The following is a 21834-nucleotide window of genomic DNA, read 5'->3' on the forward strand; positions in this document are numbered from 1 at the left end:
TTTACCAGGGATGATTGCCTATAAGGTTATTTAATTAGAAGAAGGTCAAAACATGGGGTATCACCAAACCATGTAGCACATTTCCATAGCATATAAAATTATATCACAAGTGAGGGGAAAGAGATTGGCTCCAAGTGACAAAGTGAAGAGTAATAAAATATCAAAGCATCACTTAAGAAAACACATTTACTCTAAAACTTCTAATTAACCATTTCTATTTCAAACTAATTCCTAGAGGTACTCAAGGGCAGCTTATTTTTTGTGTGTAGTTTACATTACAAACATGCCACAAAAATAAAGGACATTAGCTGACATAAGACTGGATCAACTACAGGTATAAATGAGAAATAATATTAAATCCAGAAAATCCATTCTTTAGCATAAAAACAAAACAAAACAAAAACAACAATAACAACACGATTCTTCAAACTAAAGTAGATATAGATTAGGGACCATCCCATTCATAATTTTTGTTATTTTTTACTGCTTCTGTTGATAGATACAGGACCTGTGATTCTTTTAAAGTCACAGACTTCTCTGCTTGTTTGTTTTGAAATCATTTCCCATTGTCTTGAAAGGAATTATAAATGTTTTAAATAGCAGTTATTACAATGCAGCTGCTTCCAAGGTCTGACCTCCACTTTCCTCTATCCCCATTATCCTTCTCTACTCAATGTTCTTAAGACTTCTGACCATTCTCTAAAAGAGAAAAAATTCTACCCTACCATCTGAGAGTTAAACATTGATTATGTTCTTTCCTCCACAACCTTAAGAAATGTCAGTGTCTTTGTTGAGTATGACAGTTTTGAAATCAGTATAGCATGTTTATTGTATAAATTGGATTTGTATGTATGTATGTATATATATATATCTATATCCATATCTATCTATCTATCTATCTATCTATCTATCTATCTATATCTATATCTCTATATCTCTATATCTGTATCTATATCTATATCTATATCTATATCTATATCTATATCTATATCTATATCTATATCTATATCTATATCTATATCTATATATCTTAGAAGAAATAAAAGCTGCCTAAACTTTTCAGCTGCCTTCCTGGGAAAATCCTTTCTATAACCTAGCAGTTAATATGTTAAAGAAAACTGAGATTGTCTACCCTTAGAGAGAAAGTAAAGTCATCAAGTGAAAAGACACAACCTGGACAGAGTGTTTAACTGTGCCAGAGAGTAATGGATGTCATTTAGAGCTGCTGTAAAGAAATCCTACTGGAATTATCTGGCCTTCTTGGGTTGTGTGTAACAAACAGGGTGCAGTCAAGAATGACACTGAAATGGTGAGCTGAGGAGTTGTAGAAATAGGGAGAATTATAGTATTGCTTTTTCATTAGTGTTCTCCTTGAGAATCTAAGAAATGAATCATTTTCTTTCAAGTTCAGGTAGCCTCGGTTTTGTTCTACTTTTTTTCATTTTATGATTTTATTTGTCACTATGACTTGAATTCTTTGAAAAACTATGGTACTTCCCTCTAAACAAGAAGAAGATGAAGATTTGCAATTTAGGAACCATTTGTGAATTCAGGCAATGTGAAGAGCACAAGTAAATAGAATTCCCATGTGTCTTCATACAAACATAGGGGCAATAACATAATTTTTCCCCCTCTTCAAATGTACCATTTTCTTTCCTTTTTTATGAGTGTTGAATACATAAGAAATTATTTGATTTGAGACAATATTTTTCAATTTCTAATGATCATTTTTCCCCTTAGAATTAACTTGTCTATTATGAACTACAGCTATACAACTAAAGTATCCTGTATTACAATATGCCTGGTCTATTTTTTACCACTCCTGGGTGACGATTGAATTGATTCTATTAAATGATACAGCAATAATGAATTAATCTCAGAGAAAAAGTTTAATAAACAGACCCTGTATTCTTTAGCAAATATTTATGGGTAATACATTTACTTATTAGTTATAGGTCTTCCTATAATATTCAATCATTTTCATTCATCTACTTCTAGACAAATTATAGTGCTTTCCAAATGATGACTTAACTTTTGAGTATTTTATAAAAGTATCAAAGTATAAATGAAGAGAGGTATTGAAGTAAGATCTGAATGACAGGCCAATATAAGTTTTGTTGAATCATGATAGAATGTCTGCTTGGCTTCTAAATAATTACCCCGTCACTTTGGAGAGATCAAAACCAGCCTATAATTATAATACTTGTGAATGGTTGTAGTCTAACAAGGAAGAAAATACTAAGATAAACTTAATGAAAAAAGAAATAGTGTGATATAAAATGTGAAATTCTGTGCAGTCCTAACACTATTTTCAGGACTAAATTGTCTGTTCATTTCATTTTTCCAGGAACAGAAAGAAGTAGCACATGCCCAACAGCAAAAAAAGAATAAATCCCTTTACCAAAACTAGCACATCTTTCTGACATTTCCCATTTTCTTTTATTCATCCTGAATTTTCAGAATATCTTAACTTTTTTTTCCCCCCAGGGGAAAGGTTGCTTAGAATTTTTGGAAAATGACAATCACAGTTCCAGTAGACATACTTTTGAAATGTCTTCATCAGAATCAAAGCTATTTCAGTACTTTTAAAATAATAGCTCACTTGGTGATCATTTCATTTCTTCAGAAGAACATAGACCAGTCATTTATGTTGTGGAGACACAGGCTCAAAGTTGAATCAATTGATTTATGACTTCTTTGTCCCTTTATTTGAAATGTTTGAATGGTGACAATTCATCCTACCTTCAAGATTCAAATCAAGCCCTACTGAAACCTAACAAGTGCATCCTAAAATAATAGCTTATTCTCCTCTGATTTCCCAAAATACTCAATTTTTATTTCTCTCATTGAGGGCTTATATTTTGCCTTGTGCTAATTAATGCACAAATATTGAATTTATAACTGTGTTAAAAGATAAATTTGAAAATTTGTTATACAAAAGTTATACAGAAAAAATGCATCTCAGACTGATAGTCTTCTTAAGACATACCAACTATGTTAGCCCTTAACTTTCTAGTCAAATTATTTAAGCCTTCTTAAATTTCTACTAAGGGATTTCATCAGAACTTAGATTACCTATAAAGTAGCAGGGGAGTATAGAATTTGCCTTATAGGGTGCTTTTTACTGCTTTAATGTTCTGGCTCTGGAAGTTCTCTGAATGGGCTTTGGTTTCAACAGAATAATCACCACAAGGATAGTCAGGGATAAAATCCAAAGTATTTATTATCTCCTTCACAGTACGTCTCCTTCACCTGGGGCTGAGCTACCTTTCTGGGGCACCTTCAGATGGGCCTTGGTCTCAGTGGAGAAGTGTAGAAGAACAAGCCAACCACCATGAGGGTTTCTGTCTTCAAGTCTCTTGGAGTCCTCCTTTAGGTCTCACTCTGACCTCTTAAATACTCTATTAAAATTAAATCCATTCATCATACTGAATATAAGCTAATCATTATATCACTAGGGAACCATAATTTGTTGTAAGATTAAATAAATCATACTGAACTAGAGACCTATTAATAACCATGCTAAACTAGATAACCATTGTCTTATCAATTCCACTGAATTAACACCTTATTGTAAGAATTCTTGCCTCAAGTATATTTCTCCAGAGTTCTGGCCCATTACAACAGCAATAAGAAAAAAAAAAAGATGAAGCCCACCAAGATGAAAAGAAAATATCTCTAACTTAAATTTGACATCTTTATGTTATGATAGTTTAAAAGAAATGACAACTGACACTTGGATTTTATGGTGAAATTTGCCTATGAATTGGGAAATTAAAATAAAACCAAACTGAACATGAAAAAACCCATAAATTTATTTTTTTCTGAAAGACAGGCCTTGAACTTCTCCAGTATTCTGAAGGACATTGGAAGTGTACCATATGAATTTCTTGGCAGTCTGTTATATGACACTGCTAATGTGAGACACTTGAGAGATCAGAGTTTGATTTTTCTCAAGAATCCTTAGGATTTTTTGGCACTTAAGAGATGAACAAATGTATCTCAAAATTAAGTGAAGTTATATGAACTGAAAAAGTTAAGAGTCAGAAACTGCTCTAAAACTGTGAATACTTTCTTTCTCTGAGATGTTCAATAGCATAAAGGTTAGGCAAAGGGGTTTTTAGATACTCAGTCTCCACATATTTTCCTTTGTCTTGTCAGAAGTGATATAGATAGCACATAGAGAATGCATATAGGCTTACATAAGTTTCTGACTTTATGATATTATTTATTTAGTTAAACTTGAAAATGACTTTTTGAGTTTGATTAAGTTGGTAATCATGGCTTTATCAATAAAAGCTACCTGTCAACAAGAGAACTTTGTTGCATTATAGAGGATGATAACAGTGGAGGAGGAAACTAAACTGTAACTTGGATATATTCATTTATTGATTGGAACTCTCCCAAAGAACTATTCTTTACTTTGTCAATTTGGCACACCAACCAGGGATAATTTTAATACTTAACATTACATAGCACTATAAGATTTAGAAAACGAATTATGTATATTATTTCAATTGACATTCATATCACTGTGAGGTAGGTATTATTATTGTTGGGAAAAGTTTTCAATTAGCAATAATCATGCCTCAGATAAACCTCATTGGCTACCATACTGTCATTGTGCACAGCTGGCAATATTATTATCTTTATTTTAAATATGAGAAAATTGAAGCTTAAAGATTTTATGTGTATTGCCTAGTTATACTCAACTATTAATTGATAGAGAAATAAATTGAATTCATGTCTTCCTGACAATTAGTTCAATACATTTTTCTATTATTCCACGTAGCTACACCCCAGGCATATGGCATAGGAAGATCAGGATAGAGTAGGATTTGATAACAATACTCAATTCAACATAAGGAAGAATCAGTAACCTCAGCCCTTCCTTTGTATCCCATCACTTAGTACAATTCCTGACACACAGCAGACAATTAATTGTTTATTTTCTGTTGAACAAATAAGTATAATAGTCCAGAAACATTTATTAAGCACTTGCCATGTGTCAGGTGCTGCTGATTTTTGTTGAGAATTTTTGTTGTTGAGTCATTTTTCATCATGTCCAAATCTTTGTGACCCTATTTGGGGTTTTCTTGGAGAAGATACTGGAATTATTTGACATTTCCTTCTCTGGCTTCATGTTACAAAAGAGGAAACTGAGCAAACATGGTTAATTAGCCTTGCCTGGAGTAATACACCTAGTCTCAGGTAAAATTTAAACTAAAGAAGATTATTCTTTCTGACTCCATTCTTGGCATTTTGTCTGCTGTGCTGCTTAGTTGCCACAGGACTAGAGATATAAATGTTTAACTTTGTCTGTATAAACATACTTAGACCTACAGGTACATATATAAGTGTGTGTATATATAATAAATAAACAAACAAATAAATAAAATAATAAGTATTTAGAAATGTTTGGCATCTATCATCTATCTTTCTATTATTTATTTTTATATCTACCAATCAAAAAGAAAGAAAAACACTTCTGGACCTCTAAGAATTTAAAAGGGAACTAAAAGAATGTGGGGGAGAGGAAGGTATTAATATTGTAATAGTCTTGGCATTATATAATGAAGAATTACCCCAGATTGGAAACAGAGAAAAGAGAAGGAAGCATGTGCAAGGGATTTTATAAAGTTAAAATCCTAAGTAAAATGAAACAGATGGGTATTGGGACAGATAAATAATAGGCTTAAGTAGAAAAAATAAATAAAATTTTAGAAATACTTCCAATTTATTTCCTACAACTGATCGAATAATTCATGAGGTAAGGTTTTATACAATACAATACAATGTTCTTTTCCTCTCCCTCCCTACAAGTTTCTTGATGTGATGAATAAAAGGGTAAATTCCAGAATTACATCAATTTTTAAAAAAAAATTCTCAATCCTTTAAAGGATTTTCCATATAGCTGTTAGACCAGAATTTAGACTTTGAGAACCAGCTGTTCATCAATTAAGTATTTATCATTTTTAAAAATTTCTCTCATTTTTATACATTTGAATCAATTTTTATATATTTGGAAATGATTATTTAAATTAATGCAAATGCCTTCAGGTAGTTTCCTGTAACTTCATCTTCTTTTGTTTATTCAATTTAAAATTGTATGCAATCAAAACTGTCCATTTTGCCTTCTGTGAGATTCTTTAACTCTTACATATCTTATGATTCCCCATCCTTACATTCAAAAGGTTTTTTTCCTTAACACTTCTATTTGTTTATATGGTGAGCTTTTATGTGCTCCATTAAAATGTGTCCATTTTAAATGGTTCTTGGTATATGGTGTCAGATGTTGTTTAAACCTAATTCCTTTCATAGTTTCGCAGTGTTTCCATAAAATTTATTGAATAGTGGTTTCCAACCTCAGGAGCTGGGCTTTTGTGGCTTATTAAACACTAAATTGTTATTTTGTTGTTCTATATGATGTATCATTAATCTGTTCTGCTGACCAATCTCTAATTATTAACTGGTAGCAACTGATTTAGATGATTATTGGTTTGTAATCTAGTTTGAGATCTGGCACTTCAAGACCTTCTTCCTCATCACATTTCAAAAACCTTTTTCCCTTTTTATTTTTGCTCTTTTTAGTCAAAAAATTATAATAATCAATAATGGTAGTGTCAAGGTCATGAAGCTTTTGAGTGGCTTCTTCAATCATAATTGAATCAATAATGAGTTGTTCTTTATACCCCTGAGACTTTTTGGAACACTCTTATTACTCATCAGCCATTTTTTTAAACCTTGTTAATGTTTATAGATTTTTTTGAGTGCTAAAACCACAAATGCTCAGTGTAAAGTACATAAATGTATAACTGACCTATATTTGGAGGGGAACTGGTCTGATTTCTGCTGATAAATTGCCTCTTAGAAGGAAGATAGTTTCAGAGAGAAAGTTAATAACATACTATTTTACTATAAAGTGTTCAAGCTAATAGTTATCAATTTCATCAAATACTACCTCTTTCTAATTTTGAAGAGAAAAGAGTTTATCACTTTAATTAATGCAATCATTCTGTTATTAATGCTGTCAATATGCAAGTTTTCAGTTTTTATTGACATGTAAATCATATCAATTATTTTTTTTTGTTTTGTTTTGATTGTGTAGGTTATTTAATGGCCATACAAGGTAATGATAATTTTCTTTCTTTTCCATGAATTCTTTCATTTCTCAGTTTCTCAAGCATTTGAATCAGGACTTCTTCAATGTGTATATATGTATGTGTGTGAGGGAGGGGCATGTGCATATGCTGTGGACACTTTTGGGATTCTCTTGAAAGCTATAGACTGCCCTTCAGAATGTTTTTTAAATATGTAAAATAAAATTAATTGGTATTCAGAAGAAACCCATTTTGTTGAAATATTTTCCCCCAAAATAAATTCATGAATCCCTGATTAAAAATATCTCCTATATTAATTATTTGGATAGATGTTGAACTGCAGATAATATATTTTGTGCTACTTTAAATCTTTATTTCACCAGTGAATGACTTCTATTGATTCCAAGATAACTTAATTCTCCTCTCCTCCCTTGTTTCTAGCCATAGGAATGGACCACCAGATCCAAGGTCATACTACAGGCTTACAATACAACTAGCCTTTATAATCTGTGCCTATTTCCCCACTTTGTAGTATCATGAAGACACCAATTTATGGCTCAAAATGTTTGTTTAGGGCTTAACAGCCAGCTTATTCCTAGTCCTACAAGAACAAAATCTCTCCAGGAGCTGCAACCCCAAAATATCAGTGCTGCAAAACTGTACTAGTAGTGCCTGGGAAAACAGCACTGCATAGTTGCGTACTTCTGATGCCAGGTGAGACAACTGAAGAATATATACGGAATTGTATAGGAAACAGAAAAAAATAACATGTTTTTATGTGTGGAGGGGGTGAGTGAAATAAGAAACAGCATCCACCAGAGGCAAGTTCTGACAAACCAAATGACAGTTCTGGCAGACAGCTAGGCTTATTAATTGTGAATTGTCCAGTGTGGAGGAAGCTGAGATGTTTTAAGATCCTTTCTCTAAGGAAAACGGAGGAGAAAGTGTGGTTTAGGAAAATAAGTGGGGAAAAAAACCCTAAAATTATAAAAGATATCAAGAAGGAAAAAAAAAATTAAATTCTTTGAAAATAAACAGATAAATTAATAGGCAAAGCAGCAACAGAAAGAAACATAATATCTTCCAGATATATAAATGACTTAGGTAAATATAAAATAAATGAAACTGATCCAAGTGATTAAGAGGACCTCATCAAATTTTAGGAAAACAGAATCACAATTAACTGTTACAGAATAATGTAAAAGGGAAATTATAATTATTGCATAATAATTTAGTTCTGACACAGAAAACTTAGTAACAAAATAAAAAAAAAAATGAATCTGCAATGGTAAGTTTCATCAGAGAAATAAAAGAGAGAACAGCAATTTAGGAATTCAAATACACAGAAGAAAAACCAACTTAGGAGGAAGAAAAAAGTAAAACATTAAAAGAAAATATATTCATGGGCAGCTAGGTGGCACAGTGGATAGAGCACCAATCCATCTGGCCTTGGGCACTTAACACTTCCTATGTGTGTGATCTTGGGCAAGTTGCTTAACTCCAATTGCCTCAACAAAAAAAAAAAAAAAAAAAAGGAAAAAGCAGTTTTTCATTATTCAAGCAAAACATATTGATCTGAAAGACTAGATGGAAAGGAAAACCTAAGAACATGATAGGTGAAAACAAAATCTTTACTTGTATTGAATGAAATCGGGTCCCAGAACACTGGACATAGAAAATGAAATTCCAACTGATTATGATTCTGAAATTGAATTATGAAAATGAAAGTGAAATTCACAGATTACTTACTGTCTATTTCATGTGCTGTCATTTCCTGCTTTATTTAATATCACTACTTGACCTAAGGAGTTTCTAGAGCATGAGATATGAGTATTTTCAAGATCTTCCAATTTATCTTGAATTCTTATGATACCAGATCATAAAGTATAACTTCTACTACTGTTTTTGGTATTTGAAAGGTTTCCTTTTTTTTGTAGTTCCCATTTTTGATCCTTTGCAAGTCTAATTTTATTAAATTCACAGAAACATTAATATCATTCTGCCTGATGTACTAACCCAATATGTTGTGTTTATCTATGTATCTCTCTATATACATATCATCTGACTCTCCACATACACACACACACACACACAAACATAAATATATATATATAAATCCACATATCTCTCAAAAATCTTTCACTAGAAATTGTCATTTGTATCTGTGGAGGGTATAGCCAAATGGTGAAATCATAGGTAGCATAGGAAATATTTAGATCAAGCACTTAATAAAATTAATAATTTCCACAACATCAAATTTATGTACACAGGTAATATTATCAATTTAAGATACCTATGCTATTCCTATCTTACCTTACTTAATAAAAATAAAGTTCAGATCCTGTTACAGAATCTCTACACATCTTCCAATCTTATGTAATTTATTTTTGGACAATGAAAAATATTTCCTATTCATGATCTTCACAAAAATATGTCTTATATTTCAGACAATACTTGAATGAGCTATTTTGGATCTATATTTATTTTTTTATGTGATAATGCATTTAAACCACATAATAGACTTCCTAATGCTAGAGCAATCTCACTAGTTCAGTGTTAAAACTAGACAATCAATATATCCTGTAGAAAGAGTTGTCTAAATTTTAATAAATATTTCCTTAATATCAGGTGTGAAAAATATAACAAGTTGAGCTAAATTCAATAAACAGGGTATTAAAATACCTAGTGTGCACTTAGCACCAATGGTTATTTTTTCACAAATATATTTAGCTCATATCTTATTATTAAAAGCAGGATAATTTGACTTCCAGATGTTTTCAAACAAGTCAGAAAATTTTAACAGTGACTATTTTATTTTTCCTATCGTCTGAATATTCCCCTTTACCACTTAGAAAATCAATCCTTCTTTCAGAATATTGCTAAATAGGATTAGAGTTTGAGATACAAATTACATAGGTCAAATCTGCTTAAGGTCCTATGCTAAAATAGTACTTTTAGTTCTCAATCCATTTTTACTGTGTAAACATTCGCAGAACTTTACTCACAAAGTTAACAACAAAAATAAATACACACATATGCAAGTTTAGTAGAAATCTAGCAATAAAAATTTAACAAATATAAATTTAATAATTAAATGTAACAAATTTAATAGAAATTTGATGAGAAATAAAAAATTGTTTACTCAGTTTTGGGTTGGACAAAACATTCAATTCTATCACTTAATTTGCAATTTTGCTCTGTTCAGTCTACAAATGCATGACATATATATTTCAGGGTTCTGGGATTTAAAGAAATTTATTATTGAAAATTTCAGCTTTAATATTTAAACATTTTAAAGGGGAGACTCCTTTTACAATAAGCTACTCTGTCAGAAAACATCAAATAGTAAATGTCCAGTGGTGAACATGAGAAATGAGTGGTATAGTGAGTAAACATACTATCTTTAGGTACATGCAATTTTCTGATCATCCAATGAACAAAAAAAAAAAAAGCAAGATCAATCCATATATTGTCCTTTGGCATTAAATAAGACAAATGTCTAAAGAGAAGACAGTGAGAATGAGGAAAAATGGAATTCTGAGTGAAAAAAATATCCCCTTATGATATTCAGATAAAGAATGTATCCTTGGGGTTTTTGTTCTCTTCACAGTAGAGAAAAATATAAAACTACTTCTATTCAACTAGACAAAGTTTTGAAAGGCACTTTAAAAAGGTGAAAACATATAATAATCATAATTCTAAAGTAATCACTGATCATATTATTTTTCATAATATGATTAATTTACTTGAAATGGTGACTTCATAAATGCCCTGTAGCATATATAGCACTTCCCATGTTCCTTTACACATGAAAAGAATGATAGCTTTGAGAAAAGCAGTGAAATAGAAAGAAAAAACGATTTCAATTGGAATAGAAAGACTTTAATTCTAGTCCATGTTCTGATATCAAACATTTTATCCTAGGCAAAGTAAGAAGCTCTTCTGACCTGCATTTCTAATATAAAAATATCAATATTGCACCACCCTAATACCTGTATTACTGATTATAGGGAGATTGAGGATCAGTATATTTCTTACTTAATTTCAAGAATAAAATTTTATTTGGGAAAGGAGAGGGAAGGACAAAGATGGTAACTATGATGAAAATAAAGGATTATAGGTTTTAGAGTTAGCATTATTTCAAAGATTGATTGATGATGGGAAAAAGACATTCAATTCTGTAAATCAGGTGTTTATTTGTTTTTCATCTGTTTGTTTTATAAAGAAAAAAAGCTATAATATTTTGCTCAGAAGAGTATTACAAGGATCAAATGAGTTGTTTTATAAAATTTACTATGAATATGAAAATACTATGTAAATATGAAGAGTAATAATTTCATTCTAATTTCCATGTGCCTAGTGTGGTGAGTTGAATCAAGAATATTAGAGATTCATTGATTAATATTATTCTTGTATATTTTGAGAAAAAAGTTCTTAGCTGTTTTACATTAATCTTTCAAAAATATTTCTTGTTATTGATGCTCCCAATCTTCAACTAATCCCTGAAATAGTATTATATTGATTGAATTTATATTCTAAACTGATATTCCCCAGTTTCTATATGTATCCTTGGGTTAAAAGTATTGTTCAGGTATTTTAAAGTCTTTTTGACCTCCTTAATGGGATCATTATTTTAGATGTTAAATATCCAAAATAATGTCAAATACTTTGCTTTTCACTATTTCTTACTTTTTAAATATCAATGGATTATTCTTATAAATCATGTTGAAACTTTTGTTTGAACATACAAATATATTCCTTTTTCATTATTCTCTAGCAGTGATTTTTATCTTTACTTTAAAATGTTAATGATTTAATTCTACCCAAATGAACTATTTTTAAAAAAACTCTCATTGGTCATTAGTTTAGACAATTAGAATAGAATCAATTTTATGTTCTTACTTTCACTTGCTTTTCACTTTTATCAGTTTAAATCTTATACAGCACCTCAATGATATTATATATTTTTTTTGTTTTCATAATCTGCTACCAAGAAACCTCATTATTTTTTAATTTACTCAGAATTCAACTTTTAAAAAAACCTCACTATTTCTATTATTGTCATCAATGACTATGTCATCCTTTCTATTCTGCTTCTTTTACTCTATATCTGGTGTCTACTGAAATTAATTTAAGAGGAGAGAGAGAGAAAAAAGGATAAGGAGCGAGAAGAAGTGAGAGTGAGCCTCATTGACAAGGGAAATATACACTTGGCAAAAGTATTCATATATCAAAGTCTTTTTACTGACACCAAAATACCATAAAATCAAAAGTCCATCTTTTCAAAAATTCTATAATATCAGTGTTGCCAGATTATGTCAATATGAAATACCACTAAATCTGAAAAAAATAAGATGACCATCATAAAGAGAGTCATGAAAAAGTGGAAGTAATCAAACTGCAACACACACACTAAGAGAAGATCTTTGAAGAATGCTGGGAGTAAAATTATATTATGAATGAATCTGTGTGGCAAGAATAGAAAAGAAACTAGTTATGTAAAAAGAGATAACAATCGTAGGCAAAGAGTTGAAGTTCTTGAGTAGTACAATCAACATTTTGGATAAAAAGTAAGAAAACTTTCCCATAAATTGGATGGATTTAATTGTGGGGAAATAAAAACAAATTATTCTTAATCTTAGTTCCTTTGTCTCTGATTGCCCCTAATTTATTCTGTATGCATGTATTTGATTTATTTCCTCTATAATAATACAGGTCTCTGAGAACACTATTTTAATTTATTCTTTCTATTGACCTAACATAGCACAGAACTTGGTACATAATAGACAATAAATGCTCGCAGGCATGAATAACTTGTGACTGATATTTTTAAAAATAACTCCTGAATCAATGAGATCACAGAACTTTTTTGATAATTTTAAGTACTATAGATAATTGTTGAAAACATTTTTTTTGCCTAGGATTTTTAAAAATAGTACTATGTCAAAATTCAGCAGGGGGATGTTTAGAATATGAAGAACAAATAATATTCTTTGTTGGCTTGAATCTTTGGCAAACTCAGATTTAGCAAGAAAAAATAAGAGTCCTTATTAAAATTATGATTAATACCATCTACTAACTCTGAAATAGAAGCATATGTGTATAAAAGTCACATAAGAGGAAGTTCTAATATCAATGGTAGGAATGGAATTCAATTGGTCTACAATGCAAGTAGTATAATAGAGGCAACATTTATTCATTCAATGTATTCTTTCCATGCAATTAAATGTGTTCATTGATACAAAAAATTAATTTATACTTATTCCATTTCACTATTTTTCTATCATAAATTTATTGATTTTGTTTGTATCATGCCCACATTATACAGTTTTGATATATCATTTAGTATATTAAATATGTAAACATAATATATTTTCTAAAACTACTAATAACAGTTATTATTAAATGACTTACTGAGTTATAAGGAAGGTTCTAAGTCACTAAAATACCCAAGTGTTGTTTATTTTGTTTTGTTTTTGTTTTTTCCTATATGGGGAACAGAGGAAGTTATTTTAGAATTTGAAATTAGTAAAACGTTTTCTTTTCCCTTCTTGTTACAGCAAAAATTTAAATCTTCTAGAAAAAGAAAAGTCCTAATTAATAATTTATTAATTAAATTCATTACAGAGACTTTTCATGAGATATTTAATTTTTAAAAAAGCATTAGGAAAGACATTTTTAAAAGATAATGTAAAATGTCCCCCAGTTGCTAAAGAATTATTTAGGATTTGGGACTGTGGGCTTTTTTAAAACCATTCCAGTAGATATTATGAGGATAGTAACATTGAAACTTGGAGGTGAGATGAGGAGAAGTGAGAGTTGAGCTCTATGGATGGTAGTTCCTACATTAAATGTAATTATTTTTATTAGCTAAAAAACATTTTGAACTGAGGGATTCAAGACCTCCTATTTAGTGTGTAACCATGTCTATTTAGTCTTATTCTTGTGGAATTACTTTTTGAACCCAAATATAAAACTTCTTATTATCCTTCATTAAATAGCAGATTTTTTTTTTTCTATCTATATTCTAGACTGTCAAGAATTGGCTGAGCTCCATTTCCGCTCAGAAACAACATAAAATCAACCCTCTAAACTGATTCTGGAGTGACAGAGCCATCACAAATTCAGAGTGAAACACCTTTCCAGCTTAAAATATCTTGGCAGGTCATCAGTAAAGGTATGTCTCACTTGGGTAAGAGGGGGATGTGTGCAGGATATGTGCAGTTTAAGGAAGAGAGTAAGAGGCTTTTAGCTGTAGCACAGACCAGTAGAAGAACTGTCATTGATCCTTGGTCAGTGGGCCAGCTGTGAGACCTCCAACTGAAATGCAGAAGGTTTGTGAGCTCCAAATTCTCTACACTACATGTAGGAGTAGGGCAGGCCAAATCAGAATGGTGGGAAAGAAAAAAAGCATTTGAGTCCCAGCATGGAAAGCAAGTGAGATGCCCCATTTCCCTACTAAAGAACATTGGAAGTGTTTCCCCTATGCCCTAGAAACAGAACTCAACTTTTTAAAATGAGTAAAATACCAAAAAGAGCACTGACCAGAGAAAATTACTAAGGTGACAAGGAATAACAGAAAAGGAAAAAAAAACTCAGAAGGGCTCAGAAATGACAAAATACCTACATGCAAAAACTTGAAAGGTAATAGAATTTGGTCTCAAGTTCTATTGGAAGAGATCAAAAAGAAAATTTAAAATAAAGTAAGAGTTAAAGGAAAATCAATAAAAGAAATGAAAGCTATAGAAGTGAATTATGAAAAAAGGTCAACAGCCTAAAAAAGGAAGAGAAAACTATACTAAAAAATCCAAAATTTTAAAAATAGACTTGACCAAATGGAGTTTTATATACATATATGTATATATGTAATAAACATACATATATATATATATATTTAAGTTTTTTGTTTCTGTATGATATATATATATATATATATATATATATATATATATATATATATATCATACAGAAACAAAAAACTTAAATATGGTGAAATCAAAATAAAAATACAGAAAATTTCTTAAAATATAAATCCCTACTTACTTACCATGTGGGGGGAAAGGAGGAAATTTGGAACAAAAGGTTTTGCAAGAATCAATGTTGAAAAATTATCCATGATCTAATACTTAATGTGCAACAAGAAAATGGTATTTACACATATATATTGTATCTAGGTTATCTTGTAACATATGTAAAATGTATGGGATTGCCTGTCATCGAGGGGAGGGTGTGGAGGGAGGAGGGGGATAATTTGGAAAAATGAATACAAGGGATAATGTTATAAAAAAATTACTCATGCATATATACTGTGGAAAAAATTCTAAATAAAAGAAAAAGAAAAATTATCCATGTATATGTTTTGAAAATGAAAAGCTTTAATAAGAAAATAAAAAAAAAAATAGATCGCCCAATGAAAACTCCAAAGAATATTCTAGCTAAATACCAGAATTATCATTTCAAAGAGAATATGCTGCAAGAAACCATAAAGAAACAATTCAAATATCAAGGAACCACAATTAGCAATATCCAGTTATTTTCAGCTTCCACATTCAAGGATAGGAGGTCCTGAAATATAATCTTCTGGAGGCCAAAGAATTTGAAGTACAACCAAGAAAGATTAAGTATTATCTTTGAGAGGAAAAGATAGACCTTTTGAAAACTGTATCTTTGTTAGGGCAATTATTAAAGATATATATATATATATGATGTTGGTATGGTGACTTTTTAGACATTATAAAATGAAACTAAGGGATGAAAATAGGATTGTACTGGGAGAAGAGAAAAGGAAAGATAAAATGAGGTAAATCACATCATGTGTAGATGTACAAAAGAACTATAGTAGAGGGAATGAAGGGAGAAAAATGACCATTGTCTGAACCTTAATCTCATCAGACTTGACTCAAAGAGGGAACAACATACATATCCAATTCAGTATAGAAATGTATTTTGCTATATAGAGAAGAATAAGGAAAAAAAGGGGAAAGAAAAGAGGAGAAGACTGATAGAAGTGAGGGCAGAAGTATGAAATGGGAAAAATGTGGAATGCTGGTACAAGGAGTACAGATTGGGAGGTAATAGTCAGAAGCAAAACACTTGATGAAGAGGGACAGGGTGAAAGGAGAGAGAAATGTATAAACAGGGAAAAACATAATAGAGACTGTTCATAACTGTGTATGTAAAAAGGTTGAATCAAACCCGCCCAAAATGGAAATAGATAGCAGAATGAATTAAAATCCAGAATCCTACAATATGTTGTTTTCAAGGAAGATATCTGAAGCAAAATGATATACATAGAATAAAAAATAAAAATAGAACAAAATATATTACTATCTAACTAAAGGAAAGAAAAAAGAAGGGTGGTAATGTTGATCTCAAACAATGCAAAAGCAAAAATAGATATAATTAAGAGAGAAGGGAAAAACTTCATCTTGCTAAAGAGATAATGAAGTAATATCAGTATTAAACACATATGTACCAATTGGTATAGCACAAGTTTCTTAGAAGAGAAGTTAAGTAAATTGCAAGGAGAAATAGAAAGCACAACTAACTACTAAGTGATTTAAAGCTTTCACTCTTAGAACTAGATACATATAAACACAAAATAAAGAGGAAAAAAATTAAGGGGTTGAATAAAATTTTAGAAAAATTAGATGTGGTAAACCACTGGAGAAAATTGAATTGGATAGTAAAGGATATGTCTTTTTTTTTGAGCAGGAAATGATAACTAAAAAAAAAAATTAACCATATATTAAGCCATACAAATCTCTTCATCAAATACAGAAAGACATATTAAAAACATTTTTATATCATTATACAGCAAAAATTAAGTTTAATAAATGGCCATGGAAAAATAAACCAAAAAGTAATTGGAAATTAAATAAACTAATTCAAAATAATGGATGGGTCATAAAACTATATCTAAAAAGGGATCATCAGAACTATTTGGTACTGGTTAAAAAATAGATAGTCGATCAGAGGAATTGTTAAGGTTCACGAAACACAATAATCCCTTATTGTACTAATCTAGTATTTGATAAACCCCAAAACACCTGTTTCGGGGAAAAGAACTCACTATTTGACAAAAGTTGCTGGGATAATTGGAAATTTTATGGCAGAAACTAGGCATTGACCTACACATAAATACCCCAGACCAAAATAATGTTGAAATGAATTCATGATTTAGACATAAAGAGTGATACTATAAGCAAATTAGAAAAAAAAAAAACAAGTAGATAGAGCACCAGCCCTGAAGCCTGGAGGAGTTGAGTTCAAATCTGGTCTCAGACACTTAGCACTTACTAGCTGTGTGACCCTGGGCAAGTCACTTAACTCCAGCCTCAAAAAAAAAAAAAAGAAAAGAAAAGAAAAGAAAAGAAACAACAAAGAATAGACTACTCAGATTTATGAAAAAATAAAAAAAATAGTAGCCAAAGAAGAACTAGGACATGTTTTGGAATGCAAAATGGATAAATTGAATATATTAAATTAAAAAGTTTTTGTGCCAGCAAAACCAATGTAGACAAGATTAGAAGGGAAATAGTAAAGTGAAAAAAAATATTTATATCCAAGGATCTGGTTAAGGCATTTCTAAATTTATAACATGTTATAACATAACATATTTACATTTCTAAAATATATAAAGAATCTACTTAAATTTATAAGAATTCAAATTATTCTCCAATTGATAAATTGTCAAAGGATATGAACAAACAATTTTCAGATGAAGAAAGTGAAATGAATTTTAGTCATATAAAAAGAAGGTCTAAATCACTATTGATCAGAGAAATTAAAATCAAGACAGTTCTGAGGTACCACTACACACTTCTCAGATTGGGAAAGATGATAAAAATAGAAAATGATAAATGCTGGAGGGAATGTGGAAAAACTGGAACACAAATACATTGTTGGAGGAGTTTTGAACTGATCCAACCATTCTGGAGAGCAATATAGAACTATGTCCAAAGAGCTATCAATCTTTGCATACCTTTTTATTCAAATGTTTCTCTATTGGGCCTATATTCCAAAGAGATCCTAAAAAAGAAAAGAACCCACAGGCACAACAATGTTTGTGGTAGCCTTTTTTGTAGTGACAAGGAAACTGGGTCTCTGCCTATAAGTTGGAAAAGGGGAAAAGGAGTGAAACATCTAGAAAACAAGATATTTTTTTAACGATGGATATTGCAAATTATCTGTACATATGTTTTGAAAATAAAAACCTTTGGAAAAAAGAATGGCTGTGTCAAACAACAAACTTTAGAAAGAATCAATTTAATCCAAGAGAATGATAATAATGAGACAAAACCCTAAAACTTATGGGATATAAGCAAACCAATTCTTGGGGAAATTTTATATCTCTAAGGGGAGAAGGAAAAATAGATATTCAATGAAAAAGAAAGCTAAAAAAGAAAATAAAATTAAAACCCAGCAATTAAATGCCACATTAGAATTTCTAAAAATCAATGAAGATTAATAAAATTGAAAGTTAGAAAAACATTGAATGAATGAATAAATTTAAGAGTTGGTTTTATAAAACCAACAAGAACAAAATAAAATCTTGGTTTAACTTCATTAGAAAATAAAAGAAGAAAAAAAATTACCAGTAAAAAAAAGAAAAAAAAAGATAAATTTACCACCAAAGACAAGAAAATAAAAGCAATGCTAAGGAACTATTTTGTCTAACCACATGCCAATCAACCTAATAATCTAAATTTATTGAAAACTTACACAAAGTTAAATTGCCCAGATGAAAAGAAGAGAAAATAAAGTACTCAAATATGCCCATGTAAGAGAAAGAAATTGAAGAAATCAATGACTTCCCTAAGAAAAAAATTTCTATGGCCACATAGATTTATTTACAAGTGAATTCTAATAATAAAAAAGAACAATTAATTCCAATAATAGACAAACTATTTGAAAAGATAGGCAAAGAAAGAGTTCTAGTAATTACTTTTATGACACAGATCTGATGCTGATATCTAAACTAGGAAAAACCAAGAGAAAAAATAGACACTTTTGTTTAATGAATATTGATGCAAAAATCTTAAATAAAATATTGGTAAAAATATTACAACATGAATATACACAGTGACCAAGAATGTAGGCTGATTCACTTTCAGGAAAACTATCAGCATAATTTTTTTGTATCAACATTATTGACAGAAGTCATATAATTTTCTCAACAAATGCAGAAAAAGCATTTGACTAAAAACAGAAAAAAAACATTCCTAATAAAAATAGTAGAGAGTTTAAAAATAAATGTAGTTTATCTTAAAATAAGTAGCATCTATCTAAAACCATCAGTAAGTGTCATATGTCATGAAGATAAGGTAGAAGTATTCTAACAAGATCAGAATTGAAAGAACAATTTCCATTATCACCACTATTATTCCTTATTGCACTAGAAATATTAAAGAAAAATATTAAATTGAAAGAATTAGAGTAAGCAAGGAGGAAGTAAAATAATCACTTTTGCAGATTACATGATGATATATTTGGACAATTCTGGAGAATTAACTAAAAATTACTTGAAACAATAACTTTAACAAAGTTGCAGAAAAAAATAATGCCACATAAATCATTGATATTTCTATTTTTTTTAATAAACAAAGCCCAGCAGCAAGAGACAGAAAGAGGAATTCCTTTTAATATAACTCTAGACAATATGAAATATTTGACAATCTACCTGCTATTACAAGCAACTACATGAAAACAAATACAAATCAACTTTCATACAAATAAAGTCAAATGTAAACAATGAGAAAAATATTAATTGCTCATAGGGGCTGAGCTAATATGACAAAAATGACAAATATACCTAAACTGATCTACTATTCAGTGCCATAGTAATCAAACTACCAAACATATTTTATAGAGCTAGAAAAATGATGACAAAGCTTATCTGTAGGAAAATAATGTCAATAATATTAAACAAATTAATGAAAATATGAGAAGGAAGATGGCTTAGCTCTATCAGACCTAAAACTATATTATGAAGTTGCAGTCAGGAAACCCATTTGATACGGGTTAGAAAATATTATGGTAAATTGGTGACATAGGTTAGGTACAAATGTCACAATCTTCGATAACTATAGTAATCTACTCTTAGTATCTAAAATAAAAACTCATTATTTGACAAAAATTGCAGGTAAAACTGGAGAATGGTACAGTAGTCCCTTGGCATAGACCAATATTTCATAGCTTATACATTAAAACAAATTGAAAGGGGTTCATGATTTTGACATAAAGAAACACAATAAGGAAATTATGAAATCAAGGGATAATCCCCCTCCACCAGATCTCTGTAGAAGGGATGATGCTATAGCAAAAATTAGAAAAGATGAAATGCAAAATGAGTAATTTTGATTATGTTAAATTTTAAAAGTTCTTGAACAAATGAAACCACTACAGACAACTTTAGAAGAGAAGCAGAAAGTAAATTATTTTTCCTACTAGTGCTTCTGATAAGGCCTCATTTCTAAAATAGAGAAATGAGGAAATTTATAAGAATAAAAGTCATTATCAAATTGATAAATGAGCAAATGATATAAATAGGAAATTTTCAGATGATGAAACTAGAACCATCTATAGCCATATGAAAAATAGTTTAAATGACTATTGCTTAGAGAATTCCAAATTAAAACAACTCTGAGGTAGCATCTCATACTTATCATATTGAATAAGATGACAGGAAAAGATAAATCTTATAGGGGATATAGAAAAATTGGTACACTAAAGCATTTTTATTGGTATTATAAATTGATAAAATAATTCAATCATTTTGAATTTGGAATCACTTGAGCAATTTGGAAGTATGTTCAAAAGGCTTTTAAACTGTTCATAGCTTTTGATCCAATTGTGTCCTTTCTAGGTTTTTATCCCAAAGAAATCAAAAAAGAAGGAAAAAAATCTACATGTGGAAAAATGTTTTAACAACTCTTTTTGTGTTGGAAATTGTATGGATGTCGCTCAAATGGGAAATGTCTGAATAAATTATGCTGTATGAATGTCATGGAATATTATTGTTCTATAAGAACTGACGAATAGGCAGATTTCAGAGAAACTTGGAGAGACTTACAAGAACTGATGCTAAGTGAAGTTAGCAGAATCAGAACACTGTGTACGATAATAGCATTATTATGAAATAATCAACTGAAAAAGATTTAATTTTCTCAGTAATATACTATGATCTGCATTTATAGAGAGAAATATGGTAAATGAATGTGCATCATATTATATACATGTATAACATATACATATATTATCACTTTATATTTTTTGTTTTGTTTTATTATTTTTCATGTTTTTTCCCTCTTGTTCTAATTTTCATTCCAATAATTGCTAATGTGGGAAGGTATTTAAAATTATTGTACATAAATAATCTACATCAGATTGCTTTCTCTCAGTGAGTGGGGAGGTATAGGAAGGAAGGAAAAAATATTGGTATTTGAAATAATACAAAAATAAATATTGAAAATCATCTTACATATAATTGAAAAAATATACTTAAAGTATTTTATTTTAAAAAATCCTTATTGCCATCTAATAATATTTTGCTTTGAGTCTCTTGAAGAGACAAATAAAATTTTGATAAATATGTCTTCCATGACTTTATCCAAAATATTGAGTAAAATGATAACCATAGTATAAATAAACATAACTTTCTGGAATACTGCTATATATCACCTTATAAATTGATATATTAATTATTATCATGTAAAGCCATTCATTCAATTAG

The 21834-nt window shown here is 29.9% G+C and overlaps 1 non-coding gene across 1 annotated transcript; it reads right to left on the reverse strand.

The window, feature by feature from the left end:
• Positions 1 to 4498: 4498 nt before the first annotated feature.
• LOC141559311 (U4 spliceosomal RNA) lies at positions 4499 to 4633 on the reverse strand. The gene has a single exon (XR_012487362.1). It is a non-coding gene; the product is annotated as a U4 spliceosomal RNA (small nuclear RNA).
• Positions 4634 to 21834: the final 17201 nt, after the last annotated feature.

Source organism: Sminthopsis crassicaudata, chromosome 2 (assembly GCF_048593235.1).
Source record: "Sminthopsis crassicaudata isolate SCR6 chromosome 2, ASM4859323v1, whole genome shotgun sequence".
NCBI lineage: Eukaryota > Metazoa > Chordata > Mammalia > Dasyuromorphia > Dasyuridae > Sminthopsis > Sminthopsis crassicaudata.